Source organism: Vombatus ursinus, unplaced genomic scaffold (assembly GCF_900497805.2).
Source record: "Vombatus ursinus unplaced genomic scaffold, bare-nosed wombat genome assembly UNPS02010980.1, whole genome shotgun sequence".
Taxonomy (NCBI): domain Eukaryota; kingdom Metazoa; phylum Chordata; class Mammalia; order Diprotodontia; family Vombatidae; genus Vombatus; species Vombatus ursinus.
In genome coordinates, this window is record NW_020950758.1 from 1,203,615 (window position 1) to 1,227,867 (window position 24,253).

At 39.8% G+C, this 24,253-nt stretch overlaps 1 long non-coding RNA gene across 2 annotated transcripts in view; it reads left to right on the plus strand.

Moving 5' to 3' along the window:
• Nucleotides 1-1,041: 1,041 nt before the first annotated feature.
• Nucleotides 1,042-24,253, plus strand: part of LOC114038360 — a 32,561-nt gene continuing 9,349 nt past the window's right edge. The window contains exons 1-5 of one of the 2 annotated variants that reach the window (XR_003568561.1): nucleotides 1,042-1,441; nucleotides 19,227-19,993; nucleotides 20,171-20,268; nucleotides 21,693-21,751; nucleotides 22,332-22,443. This is a non-coding gene — a long non-coding RNA (uncharacterized LOC114038360). Of the gene's footprint in view, nucleotides 1,442-19,226; nucleotides 20,269-21,692; nucleotides 21,752-22,331; nucleotides 22,444-24,253 lie in introns of both variants that reach the window. The other variant, XR_003568560.1, reaches the window with a different exon arrangement.

Consider the following 24,253-nt stretch of genomic DNA (forward strand, 5'->3'; position numbering starts at 1 on the left):
AAGCAGGTGCCATGAATGATTTGAATTTTATAAATGAAGATGCTATAGGAGGGTAAGGATTGCATCTTATGCTCTCCATTCTTCCCTGCTCCCCCATGCCCTCTTGTAGGGATCATCCTAAGACTTTCATCTACTCTGTATCCATTCCTCGTGTTCTGATATGTGTGTACATTGTCTTTCCCATAAGAATGTAAGCTCCTTGAGGACAGGGATGATTTTTGCTTTTTCCTTCTATCCCCTGTTATCCCCACAGTTGGGCACACAGAAAATGCTTAAGAAATGGGTGTTGACTGACTGATTCTCTGTTCTCACATCTTCTCCAGCTCTACCTACTGTCCCACCTCAGCTCATCTGAAGCTCAAACCCTGGAAAGAGTGGAAAACATGGAGCTTCTTCAGCTGGTCCAGAGGCCCAGAGGGGACTTTTTCACCCCAGGTCACTGTCTCAGTGGTTAAATAAATTTATTTAGGTTCTCTGCACACAGCTCCAACTCTCATTAATGGGCATGAAGAACAAATTCTGGGCTGGTGTGTGTTGGGGAGAACTTGAGAAGACGCTGCCAAAAGAAGAAGAGGAGAAGGGGGTGAATGTCAATGGTGCCACAAAAACCTTAGAGACCAAAGGAAATTTTAGACGTCCTGGTCAGCTCTTGTCAATGGGATCTTCTCAATGTCTTACTCCGATAGTGCAAAGGAATGAAGTAATTAAATGGTAAACTCCTCCCTGTAAGGACCACAAGTGTCCTTTGAAACCACAGCATGTGGACTGAGAAGGGCTGAGTCCTTCATCTCAGCTGATACTAACACCACGTTAGGAAAGGAAAAAACAAAAACCTAAACAAAAATTCTCAGTAGGACTTGGAGGTGGGTTTCTTATTATTGCCTCTCCAAGGCATCTAGCATCACCCACATGTTGAATCCATTGAGTCAACAGTCAGTCAATAAATATTGATTAAGAGCCTACTATGTGCCAGGCACTGTGCTAAGTTCCAAGGATGAAAAAAAAAAGAGGCAAAAGACAGTCCCTGCCCTCAAGGAGCTCACTGTGAGGACCCTTCCAACTGTAAACCTATGACATTATGATCTTATTTGCACTAGATCTATGAAGCTATAATGTCATTTGACCCTTACACCAAAACCCTGAGGGAAGTCTTATTATTCTCTATTTTTTCCTCTCAGATGAAGAGAACATACACACATGCAAGTATTTACATGGCAAAAAGTTAACTTTCAATTTCACTGATCAAAGTTGGAAGGGAGCCCAGAGGCTCTGAACTCATCCCTGAACCCCAATACCTCTCCATGACTCACCTGACAAAGTTTTGCTTCATTGATGATTTTTGGCTACCACATTTTTGTTGGAAGACCTCGAGTGAGGCCTACCCTTTCCCACTTTCCAGGATCACCAGTTCTACCACTGGGCAGCTCTAACTGTTGAGAAGGTATGTTTGCATTATCTAAAATTCTGCTCATGGAAAATGGCTATGGTTTCACATTCAAATGAGCTTTAGTTTCCAATGGAAGTACAAATATGTCTACTTCAACAAATTTTGAATGTCAATGATGAAACGAGAGACCATGTGGTTCCCTTGGGGGGGCAGTTTTTGAGTTAGAGAATCTGGGTTCAAATCCAGCCTCTGATACTACCCATGTTGCCTCAGTTTCCTCTTCTGTAAATGAAAATAAAAGGAGGGGACTGGATAAGATGTCCTCTAAGTCCTCTTCTTGGTCTATGCCCATGATCCTATTGGCACCCTTAACCATTCTGCATCTCAGTTTTCTCCTCTGTAAAATGAGGGAGTTGGATTAAGCAATAGAAGGTTCCATCCAGCTTCATAACTATGATCCTAGGGTGACTATGTCCTTAATAACAACAATAATGGACATTTATGTACAACATTGAAGTTGGCCAAGTGCATTACCTGCACTCACCATGGGACTAGGCACTGTGGGGAGAAAGAACTAGAGAAATCACAGAATCTCAGGGATGGGTCACAGGATCATAGCACTTCCAGAGGAAAGGGACCTTGAAGACCATTTACCTCAAGCCATATATGAGCAAGAATTTCTCAACTAAGTTCTAAGTAACCAGGCAGCATCAATTTGTGCCTCTTTGACACTTTCTTTAATTACTCTTGGTTTGTCCTTTGGAGTCTAAATAGAAATTCAACCCCTCCTTCCAGTGATGGTCCTTCAAATGCTTAGAGACCATCCTTGTGGCCCCCTATGTCTTCTCTGCCCCAGGTTAAACATCCCACTGGCCCTCGTGTGGAACAGATTCAATTCCCTTCACCATCCTCTGTGTCTTCCTCTGGGTTATGAATTATGGATAAGCTCCCTCAGTTTATTAATGTCTTTGCAAACCTGTGATACCAATAATTAATCATCATAATTCCTCATATGGTGCCTTAAGATTTGTGAAGCACTTAGTATGTGTTACTCATTTGTCTTCACAACAACCCTAGGGGGTAAGTGCTATTATTACCCTCATATTATTACCCTCACAAACAAACTGAGGCTAAGAGAGGTTAAGTGATTTTTCCAGGGCCACGTGGTTAATGTGTCAAAGTAAGATTTGAACTCAGGTCTTCCTAACCCTGAATCCCACACCCTATTCACTAGGGTGAATATAGCTCCAGTAGGTGCCACCTAGGTATGGACCTGAACATTGTACTCCAGATGAGTTCTGATAAGGTCAGAATTCAACAGGAATATCTCCTCCTTTTTCCTGGAAGCTTTGTCTCTCAGAGAAACATTAACATCAAATTGATGATTTTTGGCTACCATGTTTTTCAACTGCTGGCGTGTCGAGCACATCTTCTTCTTCTCCTCTTCTTCCTCTTCTCCTCCTCCCTATTTTTCTATGGTTGATTTTGAACCCGTATTTCTTTTTCAAATTACATTATATTTGCTTCAGTCTAGCTTTCTAGCTTGTAAAGATTTATTTTTTTTTGACTCCGTCATCCAGTGTGTTTAAGATTCCCCTCTCAGTTTTGTGTCACTTGCATACCTTGTAAACAAGCCATCTATGCCTTTGTTTTATCCAAGAAGTTAATTTTATTTATATACATACATACGTATATAAAATATATGTGATATGTACACACATATACATATATGTACATATATGTTTATATATGTGTGTATACATATGTATATGAAATATACAAGGCCCAGTACACTCCTGGAGCACTCCATTGGTGATCGCCTTCTAAATTGACCTCCAACCTTAAATGACCCCCCTTTGAGTCAGGTTACTCCACCATATCTGTATCCTTTGGGTTGTACCATAGTCTAACCCATATCTTTTCATCTTCTCCACAAGAATAGAATTAGATACTGTATCAAATGCATTGTTAAAATTGAAGTAATCTGTAGTTTCAGCATTCCACTGATCTGCCAATTAAGTCCCACTATCGTAAAATAAAACACGGTTGTTCTTGTGTGACCACTGCTTTCTTTTCTAGGTTTCCCACAATTATTTCTTTAATGGTCTAAGTCAGAATTTTGACTGCACTTTAAGTCAAATAAACCAACTCATAGTTTACAGTCTCTTTTTTCCCCTTAAAAAATCAAAGTAATATGTGCTCTTCTCTAGCCCCATGGTATCTCCCTCATTTTCAATAATCTTTGACTATTTCAAATGTCACTTACAATAATGTTCAAATTCACCTGATTTTTCCCCTCTTCTGTACTAGAGGAGGTATTTTTCTGCTCATGCAATGAGAATTCATCAAATGGTATGTGTTCTTAGAGCATCTCATTGCTTATATTGAGAATCAACCTCCTATTAACAATTTTTATTTTCTCTTTTTCCTTTTGGAAAGGGCATTGTCTTTGATAGAGAAAAGAAAAGTAGAATAAAAACCAAGCAGCTCTGTTTATCTCTGCTGTCGCTTGCCGTCCACCCCAAATGGTGGTCCTCATTTTTCTTTAACTCTTTTCCCTGATCCAGTTAAAACAATGCAATACATATCAAACAAAAAAAAATTCCCTTTGGGTTTTCCTGAGCTTCCTTCACCAGACTCAGCTAATTTGAGCTTCAGCCTCCTTTTATAGGACAGTGCTGTGCTCTTGTATTGAGTCTCTGTTAACTGGCCTTGCTTCTAAACTCTGTAAGTATCACAGACAAAACCAAAGAAAATCAAACCCCAAACTGTAAGTTGATTGATTACCCTAGGCATCCACATTAATTTCTTCATGCAACTCTCTCTCTTGTATAGTCTGAATAAACATTAAGATTCTGAACTGAGACAATAATGCTGAGGTAGGTATGTGTGTATATGTGTGTACATATGCATATCTATTTATGTGTGTATATGTGTATATATACATTTTTAGATATGCATACATACACATATATACATATACAGTATACACACATATATGTGTGTGTATATATTTAAACATTTTAAAGGACAGAGATATTCACTCAATATAGCTTGGCTGAACACCTACTATGTGCAATATTATTATTGTTTAGTCATTACAGTCATGTACAATCCGTTGTGATCCTTTTTGAGGTTTTCTTGGAAAAGATATTGGAGTGGTTCGCCATTTCCTTCTATAGCTCATTTTACAGATGTAGAAACTGAGGCAAACGGGGTTAAGTGACTGGCCCAGGGTCACACAGTTAATAAGTGTCTTGACTTCAGGCCTGGCACTCTATTCACTGCACCACCTAGCTGCCTAAGATCCTTCGTGCAGTGCTTAATGAGGTACAGAGGAGGGTAACAAGTGGTCCTTAATCAGAGCTATGCGGCCCATTGGAAAGAGTCCTGAGTTCACACTTAGAAAACTGATGTTCAAGGCTCCAATCGGACATTTCATGGGATGCTTGGACTTATCCAACTTTCTTCTTCTTGTATCTCTAGTGATTACCACCATACCTGAACTCAGGCCAGGTCTCTGACTCCAAATCCAGGGTTCTTTCCACCATACCTTGCTTTTAAAACAACAGCAACAGTAACAGCAATAACAATAAAGTACACAGTTTCCTATCTGGGTGAGTCACTTCATTATTCTAAACCTCAGTTTTGTCATCTGTAAAATGGTCCCGAAATATTTGTACTCCTTACCACTACCAGCTGTTGTAAGAAAAGCTTTCCATCAACCTTGAAGAGCTATAGACTTTGTGCTCTTGTTACATAAAACACGACTGTCCAAAAACAGACCCGACAGAAGCAATTCCTCCCCCAGATTATTTCTGGTCTGTAATTACCATTTCATCACTGATAGAGGGAACATGTAATTTGCAGCAGCGTCGCTAAATCTGGTCAGTTTTCTTGGCTGTAGGCTGGTGCGTTGATCCAGAGGTGCACTGCTGACAAGCTTCTGAGCTCAGTGAAATGATGGATGGATTCATGGCAGGCAGGCTGTGACCAAACAGGCCCGGACCTAGGAGGTGGGCGGTGTGGTTTCCTGTCTGGCCCTGGATGCAGCCTAGCAGGGTGACCTTGGTGCAGTCTCTGTTCCAGTCGTGGCTTTTAGTTTTACCCTCTGAAAAATGAAGGTGTTGAACAAGCATCATGCTATGGTTCTTTCTGGGTATCAATTAGTCAATCAGTCAATAAATATTTATTAAACACCTCCTATGTGTTAAACACTAGAGATACAAAGAAAGGAAAAAGGCCCTACCAGTGTGAGTGCTCCCAATATAAAAATGGACTCAATTCAAATTGATTCAAGAAGCAATTATTAAGTGCCTCCTATGGGCCATGTAATGTTCTAGATGTTGAACATATAAACATGAGACAGTGTTTACCCTCTTTTACCCATCAACTCCCACATGAGCACTAAGGATAACTGGACATTGAAAGCAGGACAAGCTTTCTTTAACCATTCATCATTTGGTCTAGAATTAAAGCCTATTCATCTTAGTAGAGGGGGCTAGGTAGCACAAACCGACAGAACACTGGAGCTGGAGTCAAGAAGACCTGAGTTCAAATCTAGCATTGGACACCTACTGGCCAGGTGACCCTGAGCAAGTCACTTAACCATTGTTTGCTTCAGTTTCCTTATCTGTAAGATGGGGGATAATAATAGCTTTTACCTCCCAGGGTTCTTGTGAGGAGTAAATGAGAAAGTAATTATAAAGTGCTGAGCACAGTGTCTGATACCTCTTAGGTGCCATATAATTTTTAGCTAGCAATCATAATAAAACTCACCAGGGCATGTGCTCCATTGACACAGAGAACACTTCCATTCAAGAAGAGATAATGCAAAGAGGACTTCACCTTCTCTATTATTATACCCCAAATACTTAACCCTTACTTTTTTATTTCTATATGTATTATCAAACTAGCTTCTTTTTTGAGAGAAAGAAGAGTGGTATAATGGGTAGAGAGTTTGACTTGGTGCAGATCAGTGCTAAAGTTTGAATCCTGACCCTGATATGTAGGAGCTATGTGACCACGGGCAAGTAACTCTCTAAACCTCATTTGGATGTTTTGTACAAAGGGGATAATACCTATTATACATCGTTCACGAAGTTTGTTGTAAGGTTTCAATAAAATAACTCATTTAAGCATTCCTTAAATCTTAAAATGCTATGGCATGTCAGTTATCATTATTGTTATTAATTTCTACTATTGCTGCTGCTACCGCTACTACTACTACTTTTCCTCTGCCTAGTGAGTAACAGGTCATAGGGGAATGCCAAAATCATTAAGGAATCTATGGATCCTTTGTGCCTATGCTTTTCTGCATGGGTAGTGGTCAGTGCTTGATCAGCCTGACAAGCTGAACCATAGGGCATCCCATTCATCTTGGCCTACAGGTGCCTTTGTGGTCTCTCGGCTGAAAGATGAAATCAGGCTCATTAAAGACAACACAGCATTTCGTCAATGGCATGTTGTCTGTCCCTAAGCAGTCCAAATTGTGCCTAGAGTAATTGATTTCATTGGTCTTTCAAGGCTAAGCTCTCATGGGGAATGAAACATGAGCCATGTTTTTCATTTTTCATCCACAGAACTGGGAGATGAGTGGCACAATGGGTCTGCATGAGTGTTCCGTTGGGAAGAGGCCCATGGGTATATTTGGCTTATCTCTGACTATCTCAGGGAAATCTTTTATAGGACTTACAACTGAACAGACATGGGGATGGAGGTAAGAAGGGCACAGTGAGAGGGAAGGTTTGGGGCTGGAATTTAAGTGGCTTCAGTTGTGATCTCTTTCAAGTATCACCTTGAACCAATGCGGTTTCCTTGCTCAATGGACAACTGTGTTTGGCTTGTTGACTTCCCCTGATGACCCTGGATAGACTTCAACTCTGATTTCTATCTTTCCACACCCTTCACATTCATCCTTCAGATAGCTACCAGAGTACTCAAATAGTCAAATACTATGGGATTGTTCCCATCCAGGGAAATATTAACGCAAGTCATTCTGGTTGCTGCCAGAATTTTCCCTCTTAATCCTGGTTCTCCTCCTATTGTTCTTCTTTTCAAAACCTTTAGTAGCTCCCTATTTAGCTCTTCTGTGAATCTCCAGGTTCCTTTGCCTGATATTCAAGTCTCTTCACATTCCGCCACCACCTTAACTTTCTAAATATAAATTCTTGTGACTTACTTCTGCCACTCTCTACTCATGCCAAACTGGCCAACTCTTTATCCCCAAAGAGCCACTGCATTCTCCATCTCTGTGTTTTTGATCAGGTAGTCCTGTCTGCCAAGAATACCCTTACTCTCTGTCTTTGAAATTCTTACATGTGCTTTAAAGTCCAATTTAAATGCTACTTCCTACTTGACAGCTGCCCACATCCCATAGTTAGTAATGAGTAAAATGGGGTCAAATAAATTAAAGCATTTCAATTACATGTGAATAAAGCATGGGAAGAGAAAGGGGGTCAGTTTTCTAATTATAGGGAATGGCTTAAGTAAAGATAGAAGTATCAAGAGTACTGGGTATCCTTTTTTTCCCTTTTCTGGTAGTATTTTTTTTCCCTTATTTTTTGTTTGGTATTTTATTTTCTCCCAATTAAATATAAAACAAATTTTAACATTTGCTTTTAAAACTTTGAGTTCCAAGTTCTTTCCCTTCCTCCCTCCTCAGCCCCTTCATTGAGAAAGTAAGCAATTCAATTGAGGTTATACATGTATAGTTATGCAAAACATTTTCATATTATTCATCATTGTGAAAGAAAACATAGTAAAAAAAACCTCAAGAAATAAAGTGAAAAAAGTATGCTTCAGTCTGTATTCAGACACCATTAGTTCTGCTGTCTCTGGGAATGGACAGCATTTTTCATCACAAGTCCTTCAGAATTGTCTTGGATCATTGTATGACTGAGAATAGCTAAGTCATTCACAGACAATCATCTTACAATATTGCCGTTACTTTATACACAATACATGTCACTTTGCATCAGCTTCTGTAAATCTTTCCTGGTTTTTCTGACAGCATCCTGCTCATCATTTCTTCTAGCAAAATAATATTCCATCACAGTCACATACCACATTTATTTGGCCATTCCCCAATTGATGGACGTCTCTTCAATTTCCAATTCTTTGCCACCAGAAAAAAGTTGCTATAAATATTTTTGTACCTATAGGTGCTTTTCCCTCTTGTTTTTTTTTTAAATCTCTTTTGTGATACAGACCTAGTTGTGATATTGCTAGGTCAAAGGGTGTGCATGGTTTTATACTCCTTGGGCATAGTTCTAAATTGCTCTACAGAATGGTTGAATCAGTTCGTAACTCCACCATTAGTGCATTAATGTCTCATTTTTCCCACATCCCCTCAGAAATTGGTCATTTTCCTTTTAGGTATGATGTAGTAACTCAGAAATGTTTTAATTTACATTTCTTTAATCAATAGTGATTTAGAGAATTTTTTCATATGGCTATAGATAGCTTTGATTACTTCATATGAAAAATGTTTATATCTTTTAATCATTTATAAATTGGGGAATGGTTTTTATTTTTATAAATTTGACTCAGTTCTCTGTATGTTAGAGAAATGAGGCCTTTATCAGAGAAACTTGCTTCAAACTTGCTTTTTTTTCATAGGTATGATTGCTAACTGTATTTCCCTCCATCCCATTTCCCCCTGTTTATTCTATTCTCTCCTTTCACTTTGTCCCTTCTCAAAAGTGTTTTGCTTCTACCCCTTCCCCGAATCTTCCCTCCCTTCTCTCATATCCCCCCATACCTTTCTCTTATCCCCTTTCCCTCCTGTTTTCCTATAAGGTAAAATATATTTCTATACCCAATTGAGTGTGTGTGTTATTCCTTCTTTGAGTCAATTCTGAAGAAAGTAAAGTTCACTCACTCCCCCTCACCTCTCCGCTCGTCCCCTCTGCTGTAAATGCATTTTTTTACTTCTTTTATGTGAGATAATTTACCTCATCTACCTTTCCCTTTCTTCCAGTACATTCTTCTCTCACCCCTTAAATTTATTGTTTTTAGATATCATTCCTCCATATTTAACTCTCACCTGTGCCCTGTATCTATATATACAACTAAGTGGCCTAATAATGAGAAAGTTCTTATGAGTTACAACTATCATCTTTCAATGTAGGAATGTAAATAGTTTAACCTTATTAAATCCCTTATGATTTATCTTTCCTATTTACCTTTTTATGCTTCTCTTGAATCTTGTATTTGAAAGTCAAGTTTTCTATTCAACTTTTGTCTTTTCATCAAGAATGCTTGAATGTCCTCTATTTCACTGAATGTCCATTCTATTCTCTTTTGACCCTGTCTCTCCTTAGAAATGTTTCCTTCTGATTACCCCCTACCCCAATCTGCCCTCCCCTCTATCATCCTCCTGCTCTCTTGTCCTCCCCCCCCCACATTTTCTGTAGGGTAAGATAGATTTCCATACCCAATTGAGTGTGTATGTTATTTCCTCCCTAAGCCCAATCCAAAGAGAATAAGATTCACTCATTCCCTCTCACCTTCCCCCATTTCCCCTCCACTGTAAAAACCTTTTCTTGTCTGTTTTATGTGAGATAATTTACCCCATTCTATGTCTCCCTTTCTCCTTCTCCCAGTATAATCCTTTCTCACCCCTTAATTTTATTCTCCATATATCACCCCTTCATCTTCAACTCACCCTATGCCCTCTATCTATCTATCTATCTATCTATCTATCTATCTATCTATCTATCTATCTACATACATATAATTTTCTCCCTCCAACTACCCTAACACTGATAAAGGTCTCATGAGTTACAAATATCATCTTTCCATGCAGGAATGTAAACAGTTTAACCTTAATAAGTCCCTTATGATTTCTCATTATTGTTTACCTCTTCATATTTCTCTTGAGTCTTGTTTTTGAAAGTCAAATTTTCTGTTCAGCTCTGGTCTTTTCATCAAGAATGTTTGAAAGTCCTCTATTTCACTGAATGACCATTTTTCCCCCTGAAGGATTATACTCAGTTTTTCTGGGTAGGTGATTCTGGGTTGTAATCCTATCTCCTTTGCCCTCCAGAATATTATATTCCAAGCCCTGTGGTCCCTTAATGTAGAAGCTGCTAAGTCCTGTGTTATCCTGATTGTGTTTCCACAATACTTGAATTGTTTCTTTCTGGCTATTTGTAATATTTTTTCCTTGACCTGGGAACTCTGGAATTTGGCTGTAATATTCCTAGGAGTTTTCCTGTGGGGATCTCTTTTAGGAGGTGATCAGTGGATTCTTTCAATTTCTATTTTGTCCTTTGGTTCTAAAATATCAGGGCAGTTTTCCTTGATAATTTCTTGAAAGATGATGTGTAGGCTCTTTTTGTGATCATGGTTTTCAGATAGTCCAATAATTTTTAAATTCTCTCTCCTGGATCTATTTTCCAGGTCAGTTGTTTTTCCAATGAGATAGTTCACATTGTTTTCTAATTTTTCATTCTTTTGGATTCGTTTTACAGTGTCTTGATTTCTCATAAAGTCACTGGCTTCCAATTGCTCCATTCTAATTTTTGAGGAAGCATTTTTTTCAGTAAGCTTTTGGACTTCCTTTTCCATTTGGCCAATTTTGCTTTTTAAGGCAATCTTGTCCTCATTGGCTTTTTGGACCTCTTCTGCTATTTGGGTTAGGCTATTTTTTAAGGTGTTATTTTCTTCAGTATTTTTTGGGTCTCCTTTAGCAAGTTGTTGACCTGTTTTTTATGATTTTCTTGTATCACTCTCATTTATCTTTCCAGTTTTTCCTCTATTTCTCTTACTTGCTTCTCAAAATCCTTTTTGAGCTCTTCCAAAGCCTGGGACTGATTCATATTTTTCTTGGAAGCTTTGGATGTAGGAACTTTGACTTTGTTGTCTTCTTCTGGTTGTATGTTTTGATCTTTTTTGTCACCAAACAAAGATTCTATGGTTTGACATTTTTTGCAAGGTTTGGTCATGATCCCAGCCAATTACTTGAGTTTTAAACTCTTTGTCAAGGTAGGTGTCTACTTCCAGTGTGGAGAATGTACTGTCCCAAACTTTGGGGGTTTTGTGCAGCTGTTTTCAGAGATACGTCTAGGGACCTGTAAATTTTCAGTTCTTCCAAGGTGGTATGATAGGGGGCAAGGTGTTTACTCCTTTCCTGGCTTGTGTTCTGGTCTATGAGTGACCACAAGCACTCTTTTCTCCCTTGGAACTGTGAGGTGGATTTCCTCTTCACCACCACTACATGCTCCACCAAGCCAGCACTCCTCCTCACCCCAGGACCGCCATCCAGAACTGTGACCCAGATCCAAGCACAGGCAAAGCAAGAGAATTCTGCACCAGCAGAAAGATTCCTGCAATTCCCCCTCAGTCTGTGGGCCAGAAGCTCCAGAAGCAGCTACTGCCCCGGGGCCAAGCTTGGGGACTGGGTCTGTGGTGGTGCCGCCAGTCTTAGACTGTGCCCCACTCTCACTCTACTTTCACAGACCTTTCCTGTTGACCTTCTAAGTTGTCTTTGGCAAGAAAATTATTTCACCCTACCCTTTTGTGAGTTCTGCCACTCTAGGAATTATTTTATGGCATTATTTAAAGTTGTTCAGAGGGGTTTTTGGGAGAGCTCAGGCTAGTTGCTGCCTTTTCTCTGCCACCTTGGCTCCAGTACTAAGGATTCTTAAGCGGCTAGGTTGTTACAGTGAATAGAGTACTGGACTTGTAGTCAGGAAGACCTGATTTCAAATCTTGTCTCAGATACTTACTAGCTATTTGACTCTGGACAAGTCATTTAACCTCTACCTCAGTTTCCTCCACTGTAAAGTGGGGACCATGAAAACAATATGGGAGAAACTAGGTATAGAACATTTCACACCGTATTCCAAGATAAGATCAAAATGGGTACATGATTTATACGTAAAAGGTGATATCATAAGCAAATTAGGAGAGCGTGAAATAGCTTACCTGTCAGGTCTATGGATTAGAGGAGAATTTAGAACCAACCAAGATATAGAGAGCATTATGAAATGTAAAATGGATAATTTTGATTGTATTAAATTAAAAAGGTTTTGCTGAAACCAAACCAATACAACCAAAAATTAGAAGGAAAGCAGAAAACTGGGGAATATTTTTTATATTAAGTATCTCTGATAAAGGCCTCATTTCTCAAAGATACATTGAGCTGAGTCAAATTATGAGAATACAAGTCATTCCCCAACTGATAAATGATCATATGATATGAACAGGAAGTTTTCAGACAAAGAAATCAAAACTATCCAGAGTCATATAAAAAAATGCTCTAAATCACTATTGATTAGAGAATGCAAATTAAAGCAACTGTGAGTTATACATCATACCCATTATATTGGCTAACATGATAAAAAAAGAAAATGATTAATGTTGGAGGGAATGTGGGAAAACAGGGACATTAATTGGTGGAGTTGTGAACTGATCCCACCATTCTGGAGAGCAATTTGGAACTATGCCAAAAGGGCTATAAACTTGTGCACGCCCTTTGATCCAGCAATACCACTACTAGATCTGCATCCCAATGGTATTTTTTAAAAAGGAAAAGAACCTATTTGTATAAAATTATTTATAGTAGCTCTTTTTTTGTGGTGTCAGAGAACTGGAAATTGACGGGATGCTTATCAGTTGGGGAATGACTGAACGAGTTGTGGTATATGATTGAAATGGAATACTATTGTGCTTTAAGAAATGACAAGCAGGAGGATTACAGAAAAACCTGGAAGGTCTTGAATGAACTGATACAAAATGAAGCGAGCAGAACCAGGAGACCACTGTACACAGTAACAGCAACCTTATATGATGATCAACTATGTTAGTCTGAGTTCTTCTCAGCAGCACAATGATCCAAGACAATCCCAAAAGACTCTTGATGAAGAATGCTATCTACCTCTAATGAAAGAACTGATGTCATTTGAATACAGGATGAATCATACTATTTTCACTTTCTTTTCTTTTTTTTTTAATTTGAGTTTTCTTGTACAAAATGAGTAATCTGGAAATGTTTTATATGATTTCACATGTATAATTTATATCCAATTGCTTATTGTCTTGGGGGGGGAGAGACAGAGGGAAGAACAGAAATTGAAACTCAAAACTAAAAAAAATCTTAGAAATGGTTTTTACATATAATCGGGGGAAAATAAAATATTGATGTTGTTGTTTTATTTATTTTTTTATGTGGACCAAAATGGCATCTACCTCACAGGGTTTTTGTGAAGGTCAAAGAGATAATATTTTAAAGTGCTTAACACAATGCCCAGAGCAAAGTATGTAGTTTAAAATGCTCTTTCTCTTCCCTTCTGCTTCTCTTCCCACAGGGTATGTACAAGGGGGTAGTGAATGGTCTGTTTGGCTAAACCAAAGAGTGGGGGGAGAGTAGTAATATGAGATATGGTTGGAAAACCAGAGTGGTGTCAGATTATAGAGGGACTTGAATTCTTCTCACAATGTGAATATTCTTCTATGGGATCCAGTTTGGTGGATATACATTGAGGGTTTAAGTGAATTATCCTAGTAGTAAGCATCAGAAACAGGATTTGAACCCAGGTCCTCTGAGTCTAGAGCCCTTGCTCATTCCACTGTATTGAATTATTTTCTTATCCTCTTTCCTGAGGGACAGAAGCCTGGTGCTTCAATCCTGTCTCATGAATGCATTTGACAAAAAACTCAATCAGGCTTTTCCCTTAGTCCTGGAAGAAAGGGGCCACTGGCATTCAATCTCATACACATTTTTTTTTTATTCAGAGCCTAGTGTCCAATCTGATTTTATTTCCCCACTGTTAATAAAAGACTAGCTCCCACCAGGAGGCAATGAATGAGATTATTTTTATCTCTTCCTTCTCCACTAACCAACCTGCCTCAACCCTAGCCTTCTCCATCCTTTGGAGATCTTCCTTGGTCCTACTCTCAAGGCTCAGTGAATTCTGTGATTCCAGGATAAGAGGTAGAAATGCCTGGCAAGAGCATGCACTGGGAGGCCATTAGTTGCTGGGTCAAGGCCCCTCCCACTCACATGGTACCTGGGCTTTTAGAAGAGGTGATGAGAAGTTAGCTGTGAAATGAGCATGGGGGTAAGAAGAGAGTGCCGGTTATGGAATCAGGAATCCTAGGTCTGAGGTCAGACTCTGTGACGTATGAGTTATTGGATCTGTGGGGACTCATTTCATATCTTTGAGCCTCATTTTCCCGGTTGATGGTGCCACTGATGTTTGCATGGCACCTTAAGGTTCATAACGTGCTTTAGAGACATTGTCTCATTTGGGTCTTACTCACTTCTGTCCCATGACTTAGCTCAAACCCACGTTCTGCAAGATTTGATATTTATCTTGTCTATATCTTGCTTACTAATTGCATGTTGTTTCTCCCATTAGACTGGAGTGCCTTTTGAGCAGGGATTGTCTTTTGCCTTTCTTTTTTGTCCTCAGTACTTAAAGTAGTGAATGGCACATAGTAAGCACTTAATAAATGACTTAACTGACAGATGGGAAATTCTAGAGGGTAAGTCCAATCAACGTCCCCGTCATACAGATTAGAAAACTGAGGTTCAGATGTTCAACAACACAGGTAGTGAATGTCAGAAGTGGGATAAGGAGAACACTGAACTTGAATATTGACTCTATTTTCCACTAACCTTCATGACTTTGAGATTGTACCAAATGGTCACTTCCTTCCTAGGTGGCTCTAGGCAAGTCAGAATGTCATGGAATCACAGAATTTGGAGTTAGGAGAGGCCTTCACTGCCGTTTAATAATACCTATGCCTTGTACAAGAATCTCCACTAGAATATACCTAACAAGGTCATCCAGACTCTTCTTGGAGATCTCCAATGATGGGGAGCTCACCACCTCTCTAGACAGTCCTTTCTACTTACGGTCAACTTTGACTACTGGGGAAATTTTTCTGATATCCACTCTAAATTTGCTTCTTTGCAAATTCTACTCCTTGGTCCTCATTCCGCTCTGGGAACCAAGCAGAATGAGGCTAATTCTCTGTTGCTTAAGATAACCCTTCAAATACTTGAAATTGCATTGATGTTTCCTTCCAGTCATCCATCTCTTCCCCATTTCCCTTCAGCTGACTTAGCCTATTTCCTCATCTATACAACAAAAATAATAAAGGCAAGAGAAGAGCATCTGCTCCAGGGTTGCCTTGAGGCTGTAGTAGATAATGGATGCAAAATGCTTTGTAAATCACAAAGTGCTACAGAGATGTGAGCTGTTGTCTTCACCAGCATCACCACTGGCATCACCTCTGGCATCACCAGCATCAACAAAGTATCATCTAACTGGAAAGGTCATTTAAGTGCATTGTGTAAACACTCTCCTCTGAAAGCAGAAGGAAGTTGTTGTTGAGAATGGTAACAGCTGACTTTGATTTAAAAAATTTAAAAAGTACCTTACGATAGCAAAATACTTCACCTTCCTTGTTTCATTTGGCTCTCAAGCAGTCTCGTAAGGAAGGACACTATGGTTTAAAGGATAGAGCTCTGGATCTGGAGTTAGAAAGACCTGAGTTCAGATTTAACCTCAGATAACTGCTTGCAGTGCGTCCCTGAGCAAGTCACTTAACTTGTCTGAATCCCAGTTTCCTTATCTGTAAAATGAAGATTCATATGATCACCAACTTCTCAGGGCTTTTGTGAGAATCATGGGGGAGCAGATATAAAATACTTGCCAAAGTTTAACATGCCATTTCAATGCTAGCTATTATTGTGATATGGTGAGAGCTGATGGTATTGCCCTCTTGTTGTTATGTAGGGAGAGTCTCGATGGGCACATAACAGGCACTTGTTCAGTGGTTTCTGAATCTTTGTGAGTCAATTTGGAGTTTTCTTGGCAAGGATACTGGAGAGGTTTGGCATTTCCTTCTCCAGCTCATTTTACAGATGAGGAAACTGAGGCAAACAGGGTGAAGTGACTTACCCAGGGTCACACAGCTAGCAAGTGTCTGAGGCATGATTTGAACTCGTGAGGATGAGTGTTAATGACTCCAGAGCCGGTGCTCTATCCACTGTCCCACCTAGCTGCCCATACTAGGCACTTAATAAATGACTATTGACTTGATAAGACCTATACATTTCTGACCTGAACGTAAATCTTAACTCTACTACACTGAGGTCTCTTCCAAATCTGAGATTTAAGGAAGTGATGGCTACTGATTTCCTGCATGACTGTAACTTAACCATCTCTGGAAATTGAAGTCAGTCTGATAGAGGGATTACCTGAAGGGTGTTAGAGCCAAGCAACATGACTTCTTCTGTAAAATGAGGGGTCTGGATAGATAACCCTTAAGGACTTCTTATAGCTAACAGGCCCCAGGACATGTTTACAAAGACTTGGAAAAATGGACATGATGGCTAATCCTTAATTAACCAGTAAACCTGAAATTTCACCCTCCTACCCCCACCTTGCAGCCATGGGTTTTTTCCTAAGACAGCTAACAGCTCCTGGTTAAAATCCTGAAGGAAATAACAGTAATCAGAATCCCAATGGAGCTTTTTCTTTATTCTAGTATTTCAGAAGCTGGATGTTAATGGGCTTGAAGGAGGTGCTGGGTGGCAGGTGTTTCCATCTGAGAGTATTCACTGATCTTGACTTCCTGGTACCCCTGGAAATGTGCGAATTTCAGCTCCTGGAGAAATCCAAACACTTTCCTTTATTAATGGGCCTTAATAGCTTATAATGAAGGCACAGCTCAGCAGTGAAAGAAGGGATTAGCATTTGTTTGAAGTTCAAACACAGGATAAGGAGTGGATTTGCTAATTGTTTTTCCCTGCTGGGGATATTAGCTGGGATTCAGTGACAACATATATGCATATATTCTCCCATATGGTCTATGCCTAAGAGATGTCTATAAAATGAAGTCAACTCAAAAGTCAACTCAAATAGAGCTAGACCAAGATGAAGAAAATTCTGTAGAGTGTCAGAGCCAGGAGAGACCATAGAATATTGAATTCAGAAAGTTATCTCTAGAAAAAAAGACATTGTAATAGGCAACACAGAACATTAGAGCAGAGACGTGCCTTAGAATGTAGAAGTCCATCACTAGAAGGGAATTTAAAACACAGAACACTGACTCTGAACTGAGGAAAGGACATGAGAACATAGCCTGTCAAAACACAGAACACAGGATTCTAGAGTCAATGCTGGAGTGGGGGAAATGGAGCCAGTAAGAGAACCCAAATCCTTTAATTCCTCACTTTATATTCTTGGATAGAGAATGCTACATATATTGTCAAAAACCTCAGGTACAATGGCTTATTTTCCAGAGTTGTTTCTCTTGGTCCCTCTCTCTCTCTGTTCTCTCTGACTCTCTGCCTCTCTGTCTCTCTCTCTCTATCTATAGAAATATATACATACATATATATATATATATAATGTGTATATCTATATATGACTATGTATATGTGAATATATATGTACATATCCACATACATACATATATATACACCCACAAATGTGTCTGTCCTCTCCAAACATAAAAGTGTATCAATGTACAAAGCCATAGTTATATGTGACCAATCCCCAGTAATATCTCCCTTTGCATTCTGCATCATATATGTTTAGGGCAAATATGCCTGCTAGGCTATGGCTTCTATAGGAAATAAGATTTGAATTCCTGTGATCCCTTGCCCCTACTTTGAGCACAGACTCCAGGGGATAATCACAGGAATGCTAGGGAAATTTGAGCAGATTTTTATCCCTTCTAGCCATGAAGTCTTTCTGGATTTGACTATGGCTATGTTTGAACAATAAAAAAAATCATAGTGGAATAAATCAATTTTTACAGAAAAAAGTAATGAATAGAGTAAAATGGCCATCTGGTATTGTTCAGTTGTAGAAGAAAACCCTGGAGCTGAAAGGTGCTGGTGCAGGTCAGTTGGACCAAGTCCTTCACCCAGAGGAAAGATGGACACACAGATGGACAACTAGAATGCCTGATGAATATTCGTGTTCCTTGAAATCCCAAACTTGACTAGCCTAGATGTACAAGAGAAATCGTGATAGTGAAAATAGTACTAGAATTGGACTAAGGAGAACCTGGGTTCAAATCACCATTTCTGGCACTAGCTGTGTGAGCCTTCATTTCCCTGAGCCTCAGTGTCCTCATCTGTAAAAATAGGATCATAAAGGCATCTTACTTAGAGGGTTGTCATGAATCTTAAAGTAGATTGTATCTGTAAAGTCCTTTGAAAACCTTAAAGCGTGACATCAAGTTTAGATTCTTTTCATCCAACCCTGACGTTTCTCTTATGACTTCTCACAGAATAAAAGTAATTTGGTCAAGTTCACACAAAGAATCACTGGCAGATACAGAACTGAAATTTTGGACTCACAATTTTGATTAGGGTTAATAAAACAACAGTCAAAGACATTGATCCCAATCAGATTTGTTCTTATTCACTAAAGAGCTCAAAAGATAATGGCTATTCCATCTCCATCTGATGACTCTCTATCTTGACCCATACCTCTCTTTACCCATAACCTAAATCCCTAAATGTGATAAAGGACATCTCCTCTCATTCTGTTCTCAATGGGAATGAGAAAAATCCCCTGCCATCTGTATGATAAGCCTCCTTACACCCATGTTCAATGCACCAGTATTTACATAACTAGATACATACATATATGTATATATGGAGATACACGCATGTGTGTTCGTATAGACATATATACATATATATGGAGAGAGAAAAAGAGAGAGAGAGAATGGTTATATTAGTGTAGGAGAAATAATGTTTTATTAAGAGTTTGAAGACCAAGGCTAGAAATCTGCCTCTGTCATTTGCTACCAGTGTGAGCCGTCCAAGTTACCTCACCTGTCTATTCTTCTTCTTGTGCAGCAAAATGAGTGATTTAAAGCACATGACCAGAGTCCCAGAATTTGCAAGCCAGAACAGAAGTCAGCAGCCATTTTGACCAACCCACAAATGAACAATCTCTCCACAATAACATCCACTTCAATGGTCGTCCCACCTCTGCTTTTGAAGTTTTCCAAGGAGTGGAAGCCCTCACCCTCTTGAAGAAGTCCATTCCACTTCTGGGAAGCTGTCATGCTTAGGAAGGTTTGGTGGTGGTGGTGGTTGGTGATTTGCTTTGCTTTGTGTTCCTGACACAACCAAGGCTAAATGCACCTCCTTGTCTCTTCTTCCCTGGTTCTGCTGGGGAGTTGAGGACACTGTCATGTCTCCTGTGTTTTCTCTTCTTCAGGCTAAACCTCTTCACTTGCTACAACCAATTCTTATATGATATGGAATCAAATTATTTCACCACCTCCCCACCCTTCTGCCTCCCTCTTACTTATCGTCTTCCCCCATTAGAATGTGAACATTTTGAGAGCAATCACTGTCTCTTTTTCTGACTGTATTTGTGGCCATAGCACTTGTCAAAGAGCCTGGTACATAATAGGCATTTAATAAATGCTTATCACCTCGATGACCATTCTCATTACCCTCCCATGGAGTCTCTCTAGTCTATCCAGTTCAATTCTCAAACTGCAGTGCCCAGAAATGAAGACAGGAGTCTCCAGATGGGGTTTGAAAAAGGGAGAATTCAACAGGAGCATTCCTTCTGGACATGGTGCCTCTCAGTGAAGCTGAAGACCCCATTGGTATTGTGGCTGTCACAACACAGTTAACTCATATTGAGTGTGGAGTGTAATAAAGCTCCCAGGTCTTTCATCTATCTATCTATCTATCTATCTGTTTTGCATTTTTGATGGAGTTGTGAACTGATCCCAGGTCTTTTTCTTTTTTAAGAACAATTGTTGCTTCCCCTTGTCTTCCAGATTTAGAGCTATGATCCTGTGAAGGAGTACTGTTCTTGGATTCAGAAGACTTGGATTTAGGTTCCCACTGATCAGCCATCAGCTAAATTTACCTGTGGGTAGGTCACTGATCCTTTCTGAGCCTCACTGAATCCTCAGTTTCCTCTTATGAAAAATGTCTATCATACTACTTAAAGTCTCTTTCTCACAGGGCACACTGTGAGAAAGCTGTGTTGTAAAATGAGACAAAAATATCAACTGTTAATATGATTACTGGGAAGAATCTTGAATGAGGGTCTCTATAGCTATGCATATAGAAGAAATGTTCTCTTTTACCCCCAAGATCACCACGCACACACACACACACACACACACACACACCATAGATCTGGAGCTGGGAGGGATGTTAGAGTTCATCCTTCTCATTTTAGAGATGAGGAAATGAGGCCCAGAGAGGTCAGATAACTTTGGCCAAGGTCCCACCAATAGTAAGTGGCAGAAAGAGGATTCAAACCCACTTTCCTCTCCATTTTGCTCAACTTACAAAGGTAGGGGTGGGATGCGGCTTATGCCAACTGAGTTACTTGCATCCCGATGACTCCTTTCCTTCATGCTTTCCTTCTACCGCCAAGCATTCTATGACAGCTTTAATTGTGGATAATGAGCTGAGATGGAAAAACAGTATCCAGAGGTTGGTGCTCCCTCCAAAAGTGACAGGGGCCATTCCATTCTAGTCCCCATGGAGGAAAGTCGAACAACCTAATCATGCTAGAAAGATTTCCATGAAATCTCCCTCAACTTCCCCATAGACCACACTCCAGGCATGCCAGCACATACTAAAATGGGCCTTCTGCAAGGAAGTAGAAGCATGTGGGCATTAAGAGGTTTCCACCAATATCACTTCAAAGTGAACTTCATCATTATGTGGGCCCGCAGTTAGTCTGGACCCAGTGGCAGTGCATACAAAGTACTAATGGACAGAACTGTGTAGCATCTGTAATCAAACATGATTAAATAACACCGCCCCATAGAACTGTACTTTCACACTTGGAAAAAATAGGCTGAAAAAGTATTGCTACGGAAAAGCATGGGGAGATATTCAGGGTTGGGCACAGGAGAGCACAATACATGGGTTTCAGTATGCAGAGGGGAGGGAGTTTCCCTACAGGAAGGCACTTGTTGGCTGACTGATGGAAGCATCAGAGAGGCCTGGGAGGAGGTAGGTGAACCTGAGTGACAGGGACTGTGATGCTGCTCCTGATGGGGAGACAGGTTAGGTGCTGTGGGGTTCCACTCAGGCTCATTCACTTGGTGACCCATAATTATGAGGACATGCCAGGCAGGGAAATGCTGCAGCCAGGAACCTGGAGGGTTGTTGCCCTGGAAGAGAACATTCAGGATATGGAGGATTTCAGAACAAAAGCAGCACTAAAAAGGGGGTGGGGCACCAGGGTAAAGGAAGGGGTGTGGCCAAGACCTAAGCACCCAGAAAACAAACAAACCACCACCACCACCAGCAACAACAACAATTTTTTTTCCCTAGAAGACAACACACATATTTCTCAGTCTGTGGCCTGAGGATGCAACATAAGCAAAGAGCAGGTAATGATCCAGCCAGGTATAGTTATTCTTTCTAATGGGATTTTTTTTCTTATCCATTGACCTTTCAGATAATTATGAAGAGGACTGTGCTGTGTTCAAGGCAGCTTGGTGAAAGGGGAGGGAGGGGGATATATTTGGATTCAGAGGACTTAGGTTAGAATTCTGGGTCTGTTATTTACTGATTGTGAGGTTAGGATTGAATTACACCATCCCTGACACTCAGCTCACTCATCTGCATAATGAGGGAAGTAGGTTAGAAAGGAAATGAAAGTCCCTTCAACTCTACGACACCCTGTCTAACTCATTCTCCTTGGGTGCTGGGCCCATCCATCATTGGGTCTCTATAAATATTACTGTTGTTAGGACAGTTCCAGTCTTCCATATCTAAACAGCACAAGGCTGAAGTATTGGTATAGGAGAAGGACTTGGAGCAAGTTTCTAAACTCAGTCCTGACTGTCATTGGGACAAATCCTCTAATTTCTCTAGGCTTTAATTTCCTCAACTGTAAGATTAGAGGTTGGGGCTAGATGTTTTCTGCTCTCCCTTCCATCTCTGATTTTCTGTGTTCTATGTTTGAAGGTGAAATGAGGAAGAAAAGGGAAAGCAATCAAAGGAGAAAGATGTGGATGCACAAGGAGCTCCCTCAGTGACCAACTCATTTACAAATTTTTTAAAAGAGCACATTAAGAAGGTAAGAGACCAAGGAATCAAGGGTAGATATTAAATGTATAGCTCAATCCTGCCTAAACAATGTCAGGAGTGTTAAAACTCAGTTCCCATTGACAGAGAATGATAAGGACAACAAAAAGGGATTTTTAGGCGTATGGAGAAAAAGGCAGCTAGTTGACATGGTGAATAGAGCACTGGACTTGGGGTCAGGAAGATATGAGTTCAAATATTGCCTCAAGCACTTATTAGTCTTAAGATCTTGCCCACATTAATTAACTACTTTGAACTTCAGATTTCTTACTGGTAAAATGAGGGTATTGGATGAGATGGCTCCTAAAAGTCCTTCTAGTTCTAAACATATGGTCCTATGATCCAAGGTCTCTGAATAAGAGAGCTGTGGTTATAATACTACAAAATAAATTGAAGGCAGACTTACTCAACTCTTTTTGCTTCAATGATTTTCTAACAAGTCGAGGGATCCTAGAACTTGACAAAATAAAATAAAATGGTTTTTAGAGAGCTGATACCCAAGATAAGGGTCCACCTTGCTGCCCTCTATGATGTCATCATCAAATGCCATTTAAATATATTATTGGATACTTAAAGGATTGATGGATAATACAGATAAATGAATACAGAGTCATGAATACAGAGAATGAGTAAAGTGCCACAGGACTAAGTAAGGGTAAATGTATTACTATTGAGGTAAAGAAAGTGGATGTCACCCATAAAGTGAATTCTGATGAGCTTAATTTATATTCCTAGAAAAAAAAATAAAATGCCCTATGAAGGAGTTGGCTTGTGAGTATGTAGAAATGGCAGAGATGATAACTCAGGGTGAGTATGGCTTCATCAAGAGCAGACCATACCAGATTCAACTCATTTCCATTATTTGCCAGAGGAATGAAGTAATAGATTAATTAACCTAGATTTCATCAATGCATTTAGTAAAGCTTCTAAGGTTTTCTATGTAGACAAGTGTAGAAATGGGTACTAGGCAGTAATAGTATAGTTAGGTGGATTCAAAACACGTTTACTGACCATTCACAAAAAATAAAGTAGTTATGAAGGGGTCAATGTCACCAACTAGAGAGGTCCCTACTGGAGTACTCCAGGGATCTGCTTGTGACCTTGTAGGATTGAACATTTTTATCACTGACTTGTATGAAAATATGGGTGTCATCATTACAGATAATTTAAAGATTGTATGGAGCTAGGATATTGGATGAAATAGGCAGGAACCAAAAATAAAACAATCTTCACAGGCTAGAATGATAGGCAAATTCCAGTAAGAGAAAAATTGAGATCCATGTGAAGTCAAGTCTTACAGTTGAAAGAGTACAAATTGGAGGAAGCATCATTTAAAGGCAAAAGAGCTTGTGTTGCTGTTCTTTGGTGGATTGTCGAGTGTTACATGTGAATTAAAAAAAACAAACACCGTGAACCAGCTCCATTAAAAAAGGGTGAGCCTGCAAAAGCCATTGAGCCTGGCCTCCAACTTGTACATATGCCAAGGTTCGACTGCTCGAGAGACTAGGAATTGTCCTCCCCAGACATTAGCCTGCTGTGACATAATTAGAGTTAGGCTTCCCAGGTTTCTGCCCTCATTCCTCATTGCTTATTAGGCCATCATTTCATTGGTTGAGCCTTCCCCTCTGTCTACCTTACCTTGGTGGTGTCTCCCCTTTGCATTACATTGATACTTTGTTTAAAACTCTATATAAGTTTGCTTTCTGCATGGCTTGGGCCGTTGGATTGGAGTGAACAGCTTGTTGGCTGTCTGCCCACAGAGCTGGGGACGATGGGGGCTTCCTGTACTGTTTCCTGTCGGC